The following is a 22,354-nucleotide window of genomic DNA, read 5'->3' on the forward strand; positions in this document are numbered from 1 at the left end:
AAGCGCTTGCTGATTTTGTTGGAATTACATCTAAACACACTTGTAGTCATTGTAATCATGATTAACATACGCATATCACTAATCAAATATTGCGAGTGCGAATCAAACGCGAGCTGAAAAATTTGGAAATTCAGACTTGAAGAGGGGTATTCTAAGGCTTGTTTGTAAGAATTCACTAAGACCATACGTATTTCACTAACCTAATGATGCGAGCGCGAAGCGAGAGCTGAAATTTCTTATATTCAGATCAGAAAAAGGGACATTTAAGGACTAATTTTAGGAATTCATGGAGAGCAGACATATCTCACCAATCCACTAATGCGAACATAAGCACGGACAGGAAATGTTTTATATTAACACCTTATAATGGAGCAATCACTTTAAGCAGCCATGAAAAAAAAAACATATTTCACTACATAAAAGAATAATAACTCAAAGTGAGAGGAAATATATTTGATGTATCTTGACTTGAAAACGGGAGGTTTTAGTCCAACAGGATTATATATCTCGTTAAACAGACAATGTGAGCACGAGGAAAATGACGACATAGGCCCTAAGCAAATTTCGTTTCATAGAGTTATGAAAAACATGGTTCTTATGTAATATAACATAACATAATTATGATATGATATAACAATATAATGAACAATAATTTATCTTTCCCACTATGTTTCTCTACCTTTCTCCCTCTTTTTCTCCTTTCCCCCCTTTTTTTTGGTCAGCTGATGGGGGGGGGGGGCACGTGCCCCACCCACCATGCCCCCCGTAGTAACGCCGCTGTCACCCCTATATTGAAGACTCTTCACTGGCTGCACATGAAGGAACGCATAGTCTTTAAAATCCTTCTTATGATTTGTCATACAGTTTAATGGAACTTCCCCCTAGTTTCAATAAGTCTTTGATGCATAATTACCAACCCTCAAGAACCTTACGATCCTCATCATTATAATCTCTTACAAATTCCAGTTGCTAAGAAATCATGCGGGGAATGGGCCTTTGCTCATGCAGGGCCTAACCTGTGGAATTCTCTTCCACAGAGTTTGAAAACCCAGACTTCAGTGACTACCTTCAAGGGCAACCTGAAAACATACCTGTATAAGAGTGCTTTTTGATAGACATTGACTTATTGTTCAGACATATATTATATGTAAATATATTTTGTCGTTCTGCTCTGAAGCACCTTAAGCATCTAATCAAGATGGAAAGTGCGCTATACAAATCTCATGTATTATTATTATTATTATTATTATTAAAGTTAAAGATGGCAGAGGCAAACCGGAAAGATAAATGGGGTGTTGGTTTGTTAAAAGTCAAGAAAAAAAATTTCACTCCTAAATAAAATGGGGTTTGTTCAGAAGGGGGGAAAAGATTACAACAAAAAATAGCACCAATTAGATAATAAACAAAGTTTTCTCTTCTGTCCAAAATAACAGAGATTTGTGTCAAATCTCCACATTTTAGCATACCAACCCAATTTCCAGGTGGGTGTTGCTTATAGTGTATAAAATACCAACAGCATCTCCCGCTTCCAAGGGTTAAGATCATCAAGGCATTTATATATTTAATATCATATCGGACGCAGTGGTAACGATCTAGGGTCTTCATTTATTGAAAGTTTCTGAACCAGACCCTCGATCGATCCCAAACTGGTTTACCAGGCAAAACAAGATTATTATTGATTTTCATAAGTTACAAATTCAGCTTAGAACCTCGGAATGCGTGCTATATTGTTATTCAAATATTTAAAAAGATTAGTACAGACGCCATCCAAATAAGGACAAATTATCTAACCACAATCGTCCGTGACAATTTCAACGTTTACGCTTCCCCCTCTATCTTCTCTATGTTTCCCCTTGCCCCCAAACCCTCTCTGTCCTTCTACCTCTCTCGCGTATACTCCTCTTTTTTCGGTAAGCCTTGCAAAGCTTTAGATCAAAATAACCAACCATACAAAATGAAATGTTATTAAAAGATGAATGAGAATAATGCAGTTTCATTTTGCTTCTGATAAATTAAGTGAAGAAATTTCTGTCCTTTATATTCTTAAAAAAAAAAACCCTCAAGGTACATGTACACCTCCATCGAATTCGTAAATAGCATTGTTAGGCCGATGAAGACATGTTATGATGAAATGCCTTACCGTGACATGCACTTGTTTTCTAATCTATGTACCTGCGGGAGCCTTTTGACAATTTATTGCATTGGGGTTTACGACTGGCAGTAATACCTCTATGTTTTTACTTCTGCCATTTTTACCTCTTCCATGAAAACCCCTGTCATTTCTACCTCTGCCATTATTCTCCCTGCCATGTTTACCTATGCCATTATCACCGCTTCCATTATTACCACTGCAACTTGTTTTACATTTGCCATTATTATCGCTGCCATTAATACCACTGCCATCATTACACCTAAGGTGCTGATAAATAAATGATTTCAGCAAATATTAATTGCCCACTTGACAGTCTAAAGGCTACGTTTTAAGCCTAGTTTTCAACAACGAACCTATGCCATGTATGACTGCATTATTGTAGTCGAGTCGGAAATGGGGGTTCCAGTGCACCATCATAATAGTCAAGGATAGAAGAGGCATAACCTTGTTTTTTCATATATACAATATATTTTGATGGTTTCTTGTCTATTCGAGGGTGCTGATTACGAATCTAAATGATGCCACTTTTGTAACCTTGAGCATTTTCTGCAAATTGGCAAAATCCAATATGGCCGCCAAAATATGCAAATTACAAAAATCATAACATTGCCAGCAAATTGGCTATAACATGTATTTATTTGTGTTGCAGGAGTGAAATACTCTCTGAAAAAAATATTTTTTTTATAAAATATTTGTTTTTTTGATATTCGAAATGGCCGCCACAGACCTCTGTATACCCTATTATGTACAATATGAATAGGGACAATTAATATTTCACAAAATGATCGATGAACTGCAAGTAATTGTGATCTATGGACGAAGTATTGCACTGTTTGTCTGATTTTCCTTCCCGTTTCCTTTTGAGGCCTTTATCAATTTCAAGCTCTAAGCTTAAGATACAGGTGTCCCACATTTTAAAATGCATTATGTTGATATACAAATGTATGTATATATAGAAAAAATCTGCTAATTCTTTTTAACAATAAAAAAAAATTATCAGGTATAAATATATTTTAATTAGATTGTATATATGCATATGTTATTAATTATATCATTTGCTTATTATGTTATGCTAAGACAAAAATGTTTACACTTGTATATGCTTTTGTTATTGGAATGTGGAAATAAATAAATCAAATCAAATCAAGTAATATACGATAATCATCAATGCTAACATGATATATCCTTTATTATGTCATGTATGGGAAAATTGTTGTATTTAATATTCAAAATAGCTGCCACTGGCCCAAATAGTATTTTTTCTATGGCAAAGGGGTCAACTAAAATGCATATTATTAAGAGAAACGAGTGGAATACTGACTAAAAACACAATTGCTAATGAGATACACTGTATATTATTTAATATGCAATGTATGTGATAACTGCTGTATTTTGATATTCAAAATGGCCGCCGAAGGCCGTAGCAGTATTATGTACAATGGAAAAGCGGACCAACGAAATCACAAGAGTGAGCACTGAAATGCATTTATTTGTGATGAATAAATGGGATACTGTCTAAAAAACACAATTTTTTAACGAAATATATCATTCAGGTTTAAAGTTTGTGTTTAATACTGTATTTTGACTTTCAAAATGGCCGCCATAGACATTGATTGTTATGTACGATGCGAACTAGGAAATAATTTTTTACACGAGTGAGCACCATAAATGCACGTAATTCTGATTTATGAGTAAAATATTGTCTGAAAGCATAATTTCTAATAAGATATCAGTTCTTATGCCAGGTAGGTAATAAATACTGTATTTTGAAAGTCAAAATGGCCGCTACAGGCCCCAACAGTATCATGTACAATGTGAAAGGGGACAATTTATTTTAACAGATTTTGGCTTTGCTTGACTAAATGGTGTTGTATGAGGAAAATATTGTCTGAAAACATGATTACTAACGAAATATATCATATCATCTAAAAATTTAGGTGATAAATTCTAAATGGCCGCCATATGCCGTTTTGTGAAATTTATCTGTCCTCATTCAAATTGTACAGTAATGGCCAATGGCGGCCATTTTCCATGTCAGAATGCAGCATATATCATCTTAAATGCACCAGATATGACATACTTCGTTAGGAACCATGGTTTTAGACAATATTTCACTCTTACATCACAATTATATGCAATACTTATAGTCAAGCAAAGCCAAATTCTGTCAAAATGTTATGTCCCAAATTACAATGTACATAATACTTTTAGGACCTATGGCAGCCATTTTGAATGTCAAAGTACATCATTTATTACCTCCATTACCAATGTGTGACGTATTTATTTAGAAATCATGTTTAAGACAATATTTTTACTCATGCATCACAGTTACTTGCATTTTATGATTTTCACTCTTGTAAAAAGTAGATTCCCTATACGTATGTAACATAATTTAGTTAGGGCTTGTATCAGCTATTTTGAATATCAAAATACAGTATTTATCCCTTACATGGCAGAAGAAATGCTTTCTTTCATAAAAATCATGTTTTCAAATATTGTTTTATCATACAACAGGACTTTATGGATTTCATAGTCAAGTAAATCCAAATTCTTACAAAATTACATGTCCACATTTACATTGTAGATAATACTGTTAGGGCCTAAATGGGCCATTTTGAATTTCACAATTATACAGCATTTATCTCATGCATGACAAAAGAAATGATATGTTTCGCTAGAATACATGTTTTCAGACATTATTTTACTCGGTGATCACAATTACATGCATTTTATAGTTAAAAATTATGCTTTTAGCCAGTATTCCACACGCTTATCTTAATACTGGTAATATGCATTTTTAGTACTCACTCTTGTAATTTTCTTGTGTCCCCATGAAAATTGTACATAATATGGTCAGGGCATTGTGGTGGGTTTTTTAATATTGAAATGCTTTATTTATTACATACATGTTATAACAAATGATACATTTCGTTAGCAATCATGTTTTCGATCAATTATTTCACTAAAAATCACAATTACTTGCAGTTAGTGCTCACTTTTGTGAAATTTTGTTTTCCCCGTTCATATTGTACAAAATATCGAATACATGGGTCTTTGGCGGCCATTTTGAATATCTAGAAAATATTTTTTTTTGTCAAAAGTCGTTTTTTTTTCAGAGAGTATTTCACTCCTGCAACACAAATGCATACATTTTATAACCAATGTGCGGGTAATTTTATGGTTTTCATGGGTAATTTGCATATTTTGGCGGCCATATTGGATTTTGCCAATTTACGGAAAATGCTCAAAGTTACACGAGTGGCATCATACAGATTCGTAATCACCACCCTCGATTTGACAAGAAACCATCAACAAATATTGTATATAATGAAAAAACAAGGTTTGGTCAGTTTTCTATGGGGCCTATCCAGGACTATAATCTATTCAATTCAATTCAATTCAATTCAATCTTTATTTCGCAAAATAAGATAAAAATACAAAGAAACATCAAATAATGTGATTAGATAATAAAATAAATTGCGTGGCTTTCCATGAAGGTTATAAGAAACCTGTAAGGCTGGATCGCCAAAACATAGTAAATCGACAACAATATTGAATAAAAAAAAACAGAATGTCATATCATTATAGTAAATACAATGTAGGAAAAAGGAGGAAAAAAAAACAACAACAAAGAATACAAAAAGACACGAATCGAAGGAGGGGGGGGGGTAGATATGGTACAAGTAATGCATTGATATCAACTGCGAAAATTAATAATCATTTACTAGAAAATTTTTGTACTGTTTTCTAAAGGATGATATAAATTGTGAATTAGTTATTATTTGGGGAATCTCGTTCCATTGTTTGGGACCTACATAACTCAATGATTTAGCTTCGTGACTAGACTTGATAGACCATAAATGAAATTTATTGGAAGAACGGGTATTATGATTATGAACTTGATTATTGTATTGAAAAAGATCTGAAAAAGGAGTGGGTAACAACCTCTTCTTGTACTTATACATAAATATTGCGAGTTCTTGCCTATTAATATCGTATATATTAAGTAAAGACAATTTCTTAAATAAAGGTGCGGATGGTGCTAGGTAATGGGAATTGGTAATTATTCTTAAACATTTCTTTTGAATTTTGAATATTGAGTCCAATTCATATGAGGTAACATTGGTAGCCCAGACAATATTACAATATTTTAAATAAGGGAAAATTATGGAATGGTATAGAGTTATCAGATTTTTATGAAGTAAACTATGCTTAAGTTTGTAAATTAAACCAGTATTCCTACTTATCTTATGTAATACATTTATCATATGGTACTTAAAACTCAAAAGATTATCCAATATGACACCTAAAAAGTTAATGGAATTACTTAATTCGATACGTTTATTGTCGATATAAATGTGAATATGAGCGTTGTCAATTGGATTATAATTATTAGATTTGTCAGTATGGGTTCGTGTTAAAGATTTATTTTTATTAAAATAGATGCATCTAGTTTTATTGGTATTCAGGGACAACTTATTTGCTTTCAACCAGTCGGAAACATTTTGGAGTTCATTGTTCAGGATGTGGATGGTATTATTTAAATCTTTAGAAGAATAAAAAATACTTGTGTCATCAGCAAATTGATAAAAGGTTAACAAATTAGATGATTTACAAAGGTCGTTTATATATAAAAGAAATAACAAGGGGCCTAAAATTGATCCTTGCGGTACCCCAACGGAAACATTTAATGAAGAAGATAAGACACCGTGGACAAATGTATGTTGAACCCTATTTAAAAGATAATCCCTAAACCAGTCTAACGCGATCCCTCGAACTCCATATTGATTAAGTTTAAATAAAAGTAATGAATGGTCCATAGAATCGAAAGCTTTAGATAGATCTAAAAAGACCCCAATTATATGTTCGTCAGCAATAAATGAATCCATTATTTTTTGTTTAACTTTTAAAATAACATGCTCACAGGAATAAGTGGGTCGAAATCCGTATTGAGAATCACTTAAGATATCATTACTGTTTAAAAACTTATGTAATCGATTATATACTAGTCGTTCAAGCAATTTGGAGAAACATGGTAAGAGGGATATTGGTCTATAATTTACAAATTTATCGGGGTCATCTTTCTTAAAAACGGGAATTACTTTAGATTCTTTGAGTTTTGAAGGTACTTTCCCAGTTGCAAAAGACAGATTAAATACGTGAGCTAAAGGCAAGGCAATGGCATAAATGACACGCTTAACAACTTTACAATTTACGTTATCAATTCCACAACTTGCACTACTTTTAAGGCATTTACAAATATTAATCAATTCATTTATATGTACAGGTGATAAAAAGAAGGAACCAACCACATTTGTTTGACAATAAAAGTGAGAAGAATGAATAGATTGTGGGACCATATCACTAATATTTTTTCCAATATTTACAAAATACTCATTGAATGCATCAGATATTTCAGATGGTTGAGAATATATTTTTTGATTACATTTAAACACTTTGGGGATTAGATTTTTCTTCTTACCTAATAACTCATTAATAGTTTTCCATGTCTTTTTTATACTATTCTGATTCATATATAATATTTTTTTGTAGTATTCTTGACGAGATATACGAATGATATTAATAAGTTTATTTCTAATTTTTTTTAATTTTCTCTCGTTACTGGCAAGTCTAGTTTGGCAAAATATTTTGAAACATTTATTCTTTTTTTTTATTAATCTTAAAATTTTGTTGGTAACCCACGGTTTTCTATTTCTTCTTCTCCTTTTTTGTTGTTGACGAGGAAAATGTTTATCATAAAGTTTGATGAACATTTTCATGAATAAATTATAGGATTTGTCAGCATCGATACATGCTAGTACTTCACTCCAGTCAACATTATACAGTTCAACAAACAAACTATTGATCGTTGATTCATTGATTTTCCTTGAAGTGTAATATTGGGCTGAATCATTCTTAAGTATTCCTTTCTTGTAACAAAAAATTGGCATGTGATCAGTTATTGGAGAATAAAGCACACCCGAGATAATATCACTTTCATTTGTTAATATATTGTCTATAATAGATTGAGATGTATTAGTTACACTAGTTGGCAAGTTAATTTTGATATAAAAGCCATATTGTGCAATTATATTCATTAAGTTGATAGTACTATTTGAAGTCATATTCAATAAATTGATATTATAATCTCCAAGTAGATATATTTGTTTGTTTTCTTTTGAAAGTTTTTGCAATAAATCGGAAAAATATTCAGCGTATTGACGAAGATTAGATTTCGGGGGCCTATAGATTATTCCAACTATAATACTTTTAACATTAGGTATATTGATTTCAATGAAAATAGATTCACACGAAGAACATGTCGGATTTAGATCATTGCGTAATTGATAGAGTAGTCGTTCATCTAAATATACTCCAACGCCTCCTCCTCTACCGTCTTTTCTATTATTATTGATAAAGTTATAACCATCCAATATGAACCGATTTTCTTTTTCTGAGTTTAACCAAGTCTCAGTTATACCTATAACAGTAAAATTGAAAGAAAGGCTGCTCAGGTACGCAGAAATTTGATCGAAATTTTTTACCATGCTCCTCGAATTAAAGTGGATAGCACTGAACTGTACCAAATTAGGGTCAATAGATTCTTTGAAGTCATCGTCGGAATAGTATTTGCAATCATTTACATATTGTTGATCAAATTCAAAATCGAGAATAGGAGCAGAATCATTTAGTCTTATATCTTCACTCATATTATTTAAATCATCATATGTTATAAGTTGATTGTTAGTTTGATTTACACAGTTAAGAAAATCATCATTATTGATAGAGTAGAATGGGAAAACAGAACACAAATTAACAGGCATGTAATTTTTCAACAACAACAAAATAAGTATTAGAATAAACGAAAAAAAAAAAAAACAACTAACAAACAGTAAATCAAAATCACATTAAAATGGTCTTTGCAAATAGACCAATACTAAAACTGAATAAAATGTAGTTTGAAAATTGGGGGGGAGAACGAAACCAAAAATATAACAAAGAATGCATGAAATGCATCAGTGGAAAAAAAAATGAATATACAGTTATGTGTTCATGACTTTTTTTTCATTGTTCTCATTCATTTCATTGTCTCTGTCCAGTGATGTTATGTCGGTGTTATGTTCTTGTCATAATCATTCTTTCATCATAATTTCTTCAATTCTTCTTTGCTATGAATCACACGTTTGATGGTATTTCCTCTGGTTGCCGGTAGTAAGACAATTACGCGTCCATCTGAAGTCCATGCTTCTTTCACCTTCTGATGCTGTTTAGCTGTATAGAGTAGATCCTGGTTGGTCTTCGTCAATGCTTCATCAATCCCGATACCACTTCCCTTCAGCTTCCTGCGCATCTTTAGGATTTCAGCTCTCTTGCGATAAGTGGTGAGCTTCACTATTATCGCTCTTGGTCTCGATTTCCTATTTGGTGCTCGCGCTGTGCCGGATGTGGATTCGGTTGCTTCGTCACGGTTGGGAGCAGCGATCCGGTGTGACCGGTCAATGTCATTCGGGGTCAGGGATACCCCGAGACGCTCAGTCACAAGCTTGCATATGACGTCATCGGTGTTTTCACTCGTACGGGCATTCCCTTCACGGTTCATCTCCTCAACACCGTAGAACTTTATACAATTTCGACGAGAGTATTGGTCAGCATCGTTTAAGGTCATTTTTAAGTTGTCTATAGATGATTGTTGATTACGCAATTGATCATTTAATCTGGTAATTTCACCTTCCTTTGATTGCAAGATTGCCTCAAGCTCCAGTAGTTTGACGTCATTGTGGTCAAGTCTCTCCATGATGTTTTCGTGAACTTTTTCAATCTTTGACAATCGTTTATTAAGTTTACCCAATTGTTTGCCTATCGCTTTATCGACCGCCTTCTCAATGCCTTCGTAGTAATCGTCGCTTTGGAGATATTCTTGAATAGTTTTCATGGCGGCTTCTTCAGCCTTGGATTTGGCAGGCATAATGCTAAGCTCAGTTATAACCCATAGGGGAGATGTAATAACTCAGCAACAAAATATCAATTAAAAGATCCAATAGTAGAAAATGAAACGTTTAGGCAACCAGAGTTTACTATGGCTGATGTTACCATTCCGACTTCTTCATATTGTGCATTTTCCACCAATACATTTCCACAGATAGAAAGAGAGTAGTTTCAAAACATATTCGATGACAGATGTTAACTCTATAAACTAAAGGCAACGGGGTAAATATATGCCTATTTATAGAATGGTATCAAAAAATCAGCTAACTCATGTACAGTGTTTTTCTTGTAGCAATTAAAAGTATGTGGCGTGCATATAAAGATATTGAGGCACATAGGTTGATGAAGAATATAGTCACGTATATAGTCACCTTAGCACTCCAACGAATAAGACACATGGGACTATAGCCATTCACTGTACTCTATAACACGGACGTATCACACCAGGTACTCTCACCTTCATAAAGTTCAGAAATCCTCTTTCAAACTTCAAAAATCACATTTCACAATTCCAATTCACTGTTCCACGATAAACAAAGTAACACAACAGAGAAACAAAGTCCTTTGCATTATGAAATAAGAGTTATATCAGTCATTTTCGCACTCTCAGATCAGATCAGATCACCGCAGATCACCGCAGTAAATCTCCTAAATCTCCTAATCTGATAATTTATTTTTAATCAACGTTTTTGTATTGCCTGAAGTGTCTAAAATCGTGATGTTCCCTTTGCCAAATCGTGTCCCACGGGGTTCAAAATTGACAATTTTGGCGGCCCTATTGGGTGTTTGATGAAAATAAATTATTTTCATCTTTTTTGCTAACAGTCTGACAATGGGACAATTTTAAATGAATACGCATTTTACTATAATTTGGATAGTACAAATCGGGTGAAATCGTTTTCTGGATAGTCCAGTTAATACATCTTGAAAAATATAAAAAAATTATTCAAAAGTTTTGGTCCGTAATCTTCATGTGCATTGACATCTGATTTTATCTTGCATCGCCTTTGTTGATGTGCCTTACACGCAGAAATGCATGTCACGTGCGTAGCGATAGAAAGGTATATATTACCTGTATGAGGATAAAAGGCGTTTTCTACACAAAGCAACTTTTATAATAACGAAACCTCTCAAGAAGAGAGAGGATCGAGGCATTGCTCTGCATTTTGCATGCAATTACGTTTGGGCACCTTAAAACATAGTCCCACAAGAGCATGTAGAAGGTACCCCACCCTTATCTGTGGCTTGACTATTAAGATATCGTCCTTTTTGGAGCCCCCAATGTGGCAAAATTGTGTTTTGTGTATGTATTTTTCCCTTTAAATCACTTAGAGACAAAAGAGTTGGCCTTTTCTATCAGCTACATAATTATAAAGAAGTTAGGGCATAACAAAGCCTACCCCCTCAGGTTGCTGCCAAAGTCACCCCATCCCTTTTTGGTATTTTCTCGGAAAATTTGCCATTTTGGAGAACCATTGAGGCAAAATGTGCTTCCGCTTTGCAGTAAAGCCACTTTTATTGTTTTGAAACTTCATGGAGATTAAAAAGAAGGATCTTCTCTATCAGCTACGTAATGTGCCGGCACATTGAAGCCTCGCCCCTTCAGGTGCTGCCGAAGTCTCCCCACGTTTTTTGCCTATTTTCCCTGTTTATTGAAAAATGTGCAGTGTTTTAGCCCCCATTCAGGCAAAAGGGCATTTCTGCTATATTGTATTAAAGGCCACTTTTATTTTTGGAAACCACTTGGATATGAGAGAATAGGCTTTTTCCTATCAGCCACATGTAAAAAAGTGCTGGCACATCAACTTCTACCCGCTTCAGAGGCTCCAAAATTGGCAGATTTTCCCATATATTGGAAAAATACGGAAAAGGGGTGGGTGACTTTGGCAACCCCTTGAGGGGGGTATGCCTTAATATGCCAGCACGTCGTTATATGTAGCAGATAGAGGGAACTCTACTCTTATGTCTCCATGTAGTTTCAAAATATAAAAAGTGGCTTTACTACATAGCCGAAACATTTTTTCCTCAATGGGGGCTCCAAAATGGCATACTTTCCCATAGATAGGTAAAATACATAAAAGGGTTGGGTAACTTCGGCAGTCCCCAGAGGAGTAGGTTTTGTTGTCTCAGCACTTCTTTATATGTAGCAGATAGAGCAAAGTCTACTCTTTTATCTCCAAGTGGTTGAAGAACAAAAGTGACTTGACTGCAAAGCAAAAAAGCCTTTTCCCCCAATAAGGGTCCAAAATGGCGAATTTCCAAGAAATTGGCAAAATACGAAAAAGGGATGGGGGACTTCGGCGGCCCCGTAAAGGAGGGGGGGGGGTGGTAGGCTTTGCTTTGCCCTCCCTTCTTTATAATGTAGCTGATATAGAAAGGCCCACTGTTTTGTCTCCAAGTGATTTCAATATATAGCCGAAACACCATCTTGCCACATTGGGGGCTCCAAAAAGCACGATATTTTATAGTCAAGCTACTAAAAAGGAAAGGATACTTTCCACAGGCTCTTGCGGGTTTGACTAAGGCACAGAGGTTGCTCTTTGGTGTCATTTTTACGCAATATCAAGTAATACATGGTATATTGCCCTTTAAGCAAACTAAGACATTCATACTGTCATGAAGCGTTTCAATGTTTTTTTGTAATATATCCTCTTTTGTGTCGAATGCTGATATTTTGCAATAGTTGTTGATTTTAATGATTGAACAAATATATATCAATGTACATACTAATTCTGGACCAAAAGCACGACCATTTCGGGATAAATTTTCATTCATTTCAAAATTTATTAACCAGACTGTCCAGAAAACGATTTCAACCTATTTGTACTATATAAATCATAGTAAAATGCCTATTCATTTAAAATGGTCACACTCTGTGCAAAAAAATATAAAAACAATTGATTTTCATTAAAAAAAATCAAAGAGGACGGCCAAAGATATAAAATTTTGAACCCCGTTGGACACGATTATGCAAAGGGGACATCAAGATTTATTAACCAGACACTTCAGGCAATACGAAAACGTTGGTTAAAAATATAATATTATTATGATGCGCAGGAACCCCATTTCCGACTCGACTACAAAAATGCAGTCATACATGGCATAGGTTCGTTGTTCAAAACTAGGCTCAAAACGTAGCCTATAAACTGCCAAGTGGGCAATCAATCTTTGCTTAAATCATTTATTTATCAGCAGAGACATAATGAATATGAAAATATGTTGTTTGGAATATTTAATCTCATGCAAAATGCAGGAAACATCAATAAAGTAGGCATATGGTTCCCACACATCAGCTACATGGGTGAAAATAGGCCAAAACGCAAGATTTCTATGTACGCTCCAAAGGGGGTTAAAAACACAGTCTATAATGTAATTTCCAATTACTGACACATATTCCTAAAAGTAGAGATACAGAGGAAGAGAACGATATATGCTTGACAGGATATATATTTAAAAAAACACACATCGATTTTCGACAATTTTTGAAGCAAGAAAATTTCCAAACTAATGATATGCAAATTTCATGACGTAATTTGCATATGTAAACAATAACGTCTGTTCCTGAAATTTCGCATGTCTCTTTTGCACTACTAGGACAATACATTTTGAAAGTTTCATTAACCCTAATTCTCCCGGGGGGGGGGGGCCATAATGGCCCCCCCCTCGACAATTTTCGCGATATATCCGCTGCGCAAAATTTTTTGACCTCGCCGCTAACTGACTTTTTACTTTCAAGTCTCGCGCAAATTTTGAGACCAAACTTGTGACGCCCGGATACGCGGTTACGACATTACGCAACATTATGTAAGTGCATGTCAGACCCAAAATTGCTCATAAACGTGATTTCATGTACAAATCCAATGCAAATTGTGTATTTAGCCAAAATTCATAAATGTATCATTATTTCTACTTTTACTGATTGAATTTAATCAATTTTGCCTTGCTTATGATCAAAATTAAGTCTGGAACGATTTCCATTGAAAAAACAATAAAAAACAAAAAGTAAAAAAAACAAGGAAATACATAAGAAATTCATAAAACAATAAAATACATAAGAAATTGATTTCCAAACCGAAGTTTTTTTTAATTGCGATTGTTAAGAATGCTACAAAGAATATTTTAACCAAAAATTAGCATTCTAGGAGCTTTATTTAGTGAATTAGAGCAAAAAGTATGATTTATGCATAAATTAGCATAATTAATTCATATAAAATAAAATCTCATTATTTTGGAAAATTTTACCATACAGCCTTGTAGATTACATCGCACACAACCAGCATGCAAATTTTTGCGTCGCTCGAGCGATCAGCGGCCGAGATCTTAAGGGGGGGCCATAATGGCCCCCCCCCCCCGGGAATGACAAGAATCAAAATACCCCGGGTGATTGAGGGTTAAAAAACAAGCATGGTTTGGCTGAGATATTCTCCCTTGACTTCATGCTATGTGTAGAATGCACTGTTAGACAATTTATCCTTAAAATAGAAGAAGTTTCTGCAGCAAAGTCTCAAGAACACCTGTAATCTTACCAGATTGTGTAATCTTACATTATATCATGTAAAATTACAGGAAATTGGTATTTAGTGTATGGAACCTTAAAAATTTCCTTAAATAAAACACCATTTTCCCCTTTTTAAACAGACATGTTCTGTTATATTGTAGAAAAATTTCTGTTTTATGAATTTACAGAATGATTCTGTAATATTGCTTTCTGCAAAATCCTGATTTTTTCTGTAAAATCAGGGTTTTTTTAACGGTGTGTCTAAAAATTGTGAAATAGGGCCAGTTTGTAGTGACGTCATATAACGTCATTTCGACGGAAAGACCACTGAAAAACCTGGCAGCAATGGATTTTTGTAAACTTCAGTGTCCATGCCATAAGTCCGGCTTTCGGTTGAATAAATCTCCTGGGCTGCCGGACTATTACCCTGGTCAACGGATCCTGTCTTTCCCGCACTCTTTATTATGCACTTTCTCAATTCCTCGGGGAGCATTTGAACAAACATTTTAAAACAAATAGCAAGGCATAGTACAGTATATTTTGCATCATACCTGGTACACGTTTGACCCTTTAGTGGAGAGTGGCAAATTGTGGAACGACGCCTTCAACCTTGAATAATTTTCTTTTGATTTGAGATTTAGTTTCGTTTTAAGTCTAAGCATGTTATTTCTTTTGTATTCATGGTATGTAAGAACCAATTTGGTATTTTGCTTGAGATCCGTGTTATAAAAAGTAGAAAAAATAAAATAAATTGAAAATTGAATGAACCATATCCATTGTCATCGTGTTAACATCATTATAATTTTTTTTAAATACTTGACACTGGAGTGTTCACAGCTTTTTATTTATAATAATGAATACTAGTACTACTACTTCTACAACAACTACTACTACTACTACTATTACTACTACTACCACCACTACTACTACAACAACAACTATTACTACTACTACTACTACTACTACTACTATTACTAATACGACCACCACTACTACTACAACTACTACTACTACTACTACTACTACTACATCTACTACTACTACTAATACTACTATTACTATACTACCACTAATACTACTTCTACTACTACTACTACTATTTCTACTAGAACTAGTACTACTACTCTTAGATTCTTCCAGAGGGCAAATTCTACATGGGGTAACGCCCTTGACCCCATTAAAAAAACTGCAGACATCATTAATACAGATCTATTTGTTTTTAATTATAAGTCGCATTAGGGCATCAAATATCAGTTTCAAAATACTATATTTTCACGTTTTTTGATACTCCAAGCAAATACTGCATTTTGAAAATGGCTGATGGTCATATTTAGACTACAACCCATGTAGGTTAATTGTTGCAATTTTAGAAAAACAAAAGGTATGTATGTATTGAATACATTAGGCAAAATATTTACGAACGACGTTTTATGGTAACATTCGTTTTCTTTTCAATACAACTCTTTTTTATGTAGCCCTTATACAGGTATATTGTTATCCTGGTCAACGGATCCTGTCTTTCCGGCGCACTTTATTATGCTCTTTCTCCATTCCCTGGGGAACATTTCAACAAACATTTTATAACAAATAGTTAGGCATACTACAACATCTTTTGCACCATACCTGGTACACATTTAACACTTTAGTTGAGAGTGGAAAATTGTGGAACGACGCCTTCAACCTTGAATAATTTTGTTTCGATTTCAGATTTAGTTTCTTTTTAAGTCTAAACATGTTATTTCTTTTGTATTCATGGTATGTAAGAACCAATACGGTATTTTGCTTTAGATCCGTGTTAAAAAAGGAGAAAAAAATAAATTGAAAATGAAATGAATCATATCCACTGCGTTAACATCATTTGCATTTTTTTCTTTCAATATCTGACACTGGAATGTTCACATTTTGTTATTAATGAATATTTCTACTACTACTTCTACAACTACTACTTTTATTAAACCGCTACTACTCTGTAAAAAATGAAGTGCTAATTTAGCAATTACAGTGCTTGTACGAGTGCTAATTGTTTTGGTTTAAATTTGAACTAAAATATAGGCACTCGTAGTGCAGTCACTATAGAAGCACTGTAAGTGCTAAATTACCACTTCAATTTTTACAGTGTACCACTACTGCTTCTACTACTACTGCTACTTCTACTATTACTACTACTACTACTATTACTACTACTACTACTACCTTTACTACTACTATACCATTATCACTTCTATTACTACTACTAATACTACTACTACTACTCTTACTATACTACTATTACTGATACGACTTCTTCTACTACTACTACTACTACTACTGCTACTACTACTACTACCTCTACTTCTTCTACTAGTACTAATACTACTACTTTTGGTTTCTTTCAGAGGGCAAATTTTACATGGGGTAACGCCCTTGACTCCATTAAAAAAAACTACAGACTTCATTAATACAGTTCTATTTGTTTTTAATCATAAGTCGCTTTTAGCGCATCATATGTCAGTTTCAAAATATTGTATTTCGACGTTTTTGATACCCCATGAAAATACGACGTTTTGAAAATGTCTGATGGTCATTTTCAGACTAAAACCCATGTATGTTATTTGTTGCAAGTTTAGAATAACAAAAGATATGTTTGTATTCAATATGTTAAGCAGAATATTTACGAAGGACGTTTTATGGTAACATTCGGTTTTTACAATACAATTCAGTTTTATGTAGCCCTTTTACAGATATATTGTTACCCCGGTCAACGGATCCTGTCTTTCCCGCACACTTTATTATGCACTTTCTCCATTCCCTGTGGAGCATTTCAACAAACATTTTAAGATAAACAGCTAGGCATACTACAGTATATTTTGCATCATATCTGGTACACGTTTGACACTTTAGTGGAGTGTGGCAAATTGTGGAACGACGCCTTCAACCTTGAATAATTTTCTTTTGATTTGAGATTTACATGTAGTTTCGTTTTAAGTCTAAACATGTTATTTCTTTTGTATTCATGGTATGTAAGAACCAATTTGGTATTTTGCTTGAGATCCGTGTTATAAAAATGTGAAAAAATAAAAAAAATTGAAAGTGAAATGAACCATATCCATTGTCATCGTGTTAACATCATTTGCATTTTTTTTAAATACTTGACACTGGAATGTTCACAGCTTTTATTTATAATAATGAATACTAGTACTACTACTTATACAACAACTACTACTGCTACTACTACTATTATTACTACTACTACTACTACTATACCATTATCACTTCTACTACTACTACTTCTACTACTTCTACCTCTACTACTACTACTACTACTATTACTATACTACCACTAATACTACTTTTACTACTACTACTACCACTACTAATACTATTACTATTTGTACTAGTACTAGTACTTCAACTCTTAAATTCTTCCAGAGGGCAAATTCTACATAGGGTAACGCCCTTGACCCTATAAAAAAACTACAGACTTCATTAATACAGTTCTATTTGTTTTTAATTATAAGTCGTTTTTAGCGCATCAAATGTCAGTTTCAAAATATTTTATTTCCACGTTTTTGATACCCCATGAAAATACTACGTTTTGAAAATGTCTGATGGTCATTTTTTAAGACTACAACCCATGTATGTTATTTGTTGCAAGTTTAGAAAAAAAAAAGTTTTTGTATTGAATATGTTAAGCAGAATATCTACGAAGGACGTTTTATGGTAACATTCGGTTTTTACAATACAATTCTGTTTTATGTAGTCCTTTTACAGATATATTGTTACCCCGGTCAACGGATCCTGTCTTTCCCGCACACTTTATTATGCACTTTCTCCATTCCCTGTGGAACATTTCAACAAACATTTTAAGATAAATAGCTAGGCATACTACAGTATCTTTTGCATCATACCTGGTACACGTTTGACACTTTAGTGGAGAGTGGCAATTTCTGGAACGACGCCTTTAACCTTGAATAATTTTCTTTTTATTTGAGATTTAGTTTCGTTTTAAATCTAAACATGTTATTTCTTTTGTATTCATGGTATGTAAGAACCAATTTGGTATTTTGCTTGAGATCCGTGTTATAAAAACGTAAAAAAATAAAACAAATTGAAAGAGAAATGAACCATATCCATTGTCATCGTGTTAACATCATTTGCATTTTTTTTCAATACTTGACACTGGAATGTTCACAGCTTTTATTTATGATAATGAATACTAGTACTACTACTTATACAACAACTACTACTGCTACTACTACTACTACTATTACTACTACTACCACCACCACTACTACTACAACAACAACTACTACTACTACTACTACATCTACTACTACTACTAATACTACTATTACTATACTTCCACTAATACTACTTCTACTATTACTACTACTATTTCTACTAGAACTAGTACTACTACTCTTAGATTCTTCCAGAGGGCATATTCTACATGGGGTAACGCCCTTGACCCCATTAAAAAAAAGTCTCCTTACAACTTGCAAGATTCTTAACTTAAAGAAGTTGCCGAGGTTGCAAAATACAGCTGCGCGTATTTTAGCTCTGTCTAGCAAGCCGAGCCATATCCCCCCTCAATGGCGTACCGTGGGTCACGGCATGGGGGGGGGGCACCAGCAAACATTTGGAGTCACTTTGAGCGTGCTTCGCGTGCTCAGTTGCCAAGTATACTGACCTAATAGAGACATTTTAAGGACAGTGCCATTAAACGGATATGTATCTCACTGATCAAATAATGCGAGCACGAGGCGCGAGCTGAAACTTTTTTATATTCATAGCCAAAAAGAGACATTATAATCAAATTTTTGAAATCATAATAAGTACCTGTCTCGCTAAACAATGCGAGCGCGAAGCGCGAGCTGAAATTTTTGTATACATTGACTCCAAACAGTGACATATAAGGACTATATTTTAGGAATCCATTATGAGTAAACATATCTCACCATAGTCATCTAATGCCAAGCGCTTGCTGATTTTGTTGGAATTACATCTAAACACACTTGTAGTCATTGTAATCATGATTAACATACGCATATCACTAATCAAATATTGCGAGTGCGAATCAAACGCGAGCTGAAAAATTTTGAAATTCAGACTTGAAGAGGGGTATTCTAAGGCTTGTTTGTAAGAATTCACTAAGACCATACGTATTTCACTAACCTAATGATGCGAGCGCGAAGCGCGAGCTGAAATTTCTTATATTCAGATCAGAAAAAGGGACATTTAAGGACTAATTTTAGGAATTCATGGCGAGCAGACATATCTCACCAATCCACTAATGCGAACATAAGCACGGACAGGAAATGTTTTATATTAACACCTTAAAATGGAGCAATCACTTTAAGCAGCCATGAAAAAAAAAACATATTTCACTACATAAAAGAATAATAACTCAAAGTGAGAGGAAATATATTTGATGTATCTTGACTTGAAAACGGGAGGTTTTAGTCCAACAGGATTATATATCTCGTTAAACAGACAATGTGAGCACGAGGAAAATGAAGACATACATGTAGGCCCTAAGCAAATTTCGTTTCATAGAGTTATGAAAAAAATGGTTCTTATGTAATATAACATAACATAATTATGATATGATATAACAATATAATGAACAATAATTTATCTTTCCCACTATGTTTCTCTACCTTTCTCCCTCTTTTTCTCCTTTTCCCCCTTTTTTTTGGTCAGCTGATGGGGGGGGGGGGGGGCACGTGCCCCACCCACCATGCCCCCCGTAGTAACGCCGCTGTCACCCCTATATTGAAGACTCTTCACTGGCTGCACCTGAAGGAACGCATAGTCTTTAAAATCCTTCTTATGATTTGTCATACAGTTTAATGGAACTTCCCCCTAGTTTCAATAAGTCTTTGATGCATAATTACCAACCCTCAAGAACCTTACGATCCTCATCATTATAATCTCTTACAAATTCCAGTTGCTAAGAAATCATGCGGGGAATGGGCCTTTGCTCATGCAGGGCCTAACCTGTGGAATTCTCTTCCACAGAGTTTGAAAACCCAGACTTCAGTGTCTACCTTCAAGGGCAACCTGAAAACATACCTGTATAAGAGTGCTTTTTGATAGACATTGACTTATTGTTCAGACATATATTATATGTAAATATATTTTGTTGTTCTGCTCTGAAGCACCTTAAGCATCTAATCAAGATGGGAAGTGCGCTATACAAATCTCATGTATTATTATTATTATTATTATTATTAAAGTTAAAGATGGCAGAGGCAAACCGGAAAGATAAATGGGGTGTTGGTTTGTTAAAGTCAAGAAAAAAAATTCACTCCAAAATAAAATGGGGTTTGTTCAGAAGGGGGAAAAAGATTACAACAAAAAATAGCACCAATCAGATAATAAACAAAGTTTTCTCTTCTGTCCAAAATAACAGAGATTTGTGTCAAATCTCCACATTTTAGCATACGAACCCAATTTCCAGGTGGGTGTTGCTTATAGTGCATAAAATACCAACAGCATCTCCCGCTTCCAAGGGTTAAGATCATCAAGGCATTTATATATTTAATATCATATCGGACGCAGTGGTAACGATCTAGGGTCTTCATTTATTGAAAGTTTCTGAACCAGACCCTCGATCGATCCCAAACTGGCTTACCAGGCAAAACAAGATTATTATTGATTTTCATAAGTTACAAATTCAGCTTAGAACCTCGGAATGCGTGCTATATTGTTATTCAAATATTTAAAAAGATTAGTACAGACGCCATCCAAAGCTTTAGATCAAAATAACCAACCATACAAAATGAAATGTTATTAAAAGATTAATGAGAATAGTGCAGTTTCATTTTGCTTCTGATAAATTAAGTGAAGAAATTTCTGTCCTTTATATTCTTAAAAAAAAAAAAACCCTCAAGGTACATGTACACCTCCATCGAATTCGTAAATAGCATTGTTAGGCCGATGAAGACATGTTATGATGAAATGCCTTACCGTGACATGCACTTGTTTTCTAATCTATGTACATGCGGGAGCCTTTTGACAATTTATTGCATTGGGGTTTACGACTGGCAGTAATACCTCTATGTTTTTACTTCTGCCATTTTTACCTCTTCCATTAAAACCCCTGTCATTTCTACCTCTGCCATTATTCTCCCTGCCATGTTTACCTATGCCATTATCACCGCTTCCATTATTACCACTGCAACTTGTTTTACATTTGCCATTATTATCGCTGCCATTAATACCACTGCCATCTTTACACCTAAGGTGCTGATAAATAAATGATTTCAGCAAATATTAATTGCCCACTTGACAGTCTAAAGGCTACGTTTTAAGCCTAGTTTTCAACAACGAACCTATGCCATGTATGACTGCATTATTGTAGTCGAGTCGGAAATGGGGGTTCCAGTGCACCATCATAATAGTCAAGGATAGAAGAGGCATAACCTTGTTTTTTCATATATACAATATATTTTGATGGTTTCTTGTCTATTCGAGGGTGCTGATTACGAATCTAAATGATGCCACTTTTGTAACCTTGAGCATTTTCTGCAAATTGGCAAAATCCAATATGGCCGCCAAAATATGCAAATTACAAAAATCATAACATTGCCAGCAAATTGGCTATAACATGTATTTATTTGTGTTGCAGGAGTGAAATACTCTCTGAAAAAAATATTTTTTTTATAAAATATTTGTTTTTTTGATATTCGAAATGGCCGCCACAGACCTCTGTATACCCTATTATGTACAATATG

The sequence above is a fragment of the Lytechinus pictus genome, chromosome 8 (assembly GCF_037042905.1).
Source record: "Lytechinus pictus isolate F3 Inbred chromosome 8, Lp3.0, whole genome shotgun sequence".
Classification (NCBI taxonomy): Eukaryota; Metazoa; Echinodermata; class Echinoidea; order Temnopleuroida; family Toxopneustidae; genus Lytechinus; species Lytechinus pictus.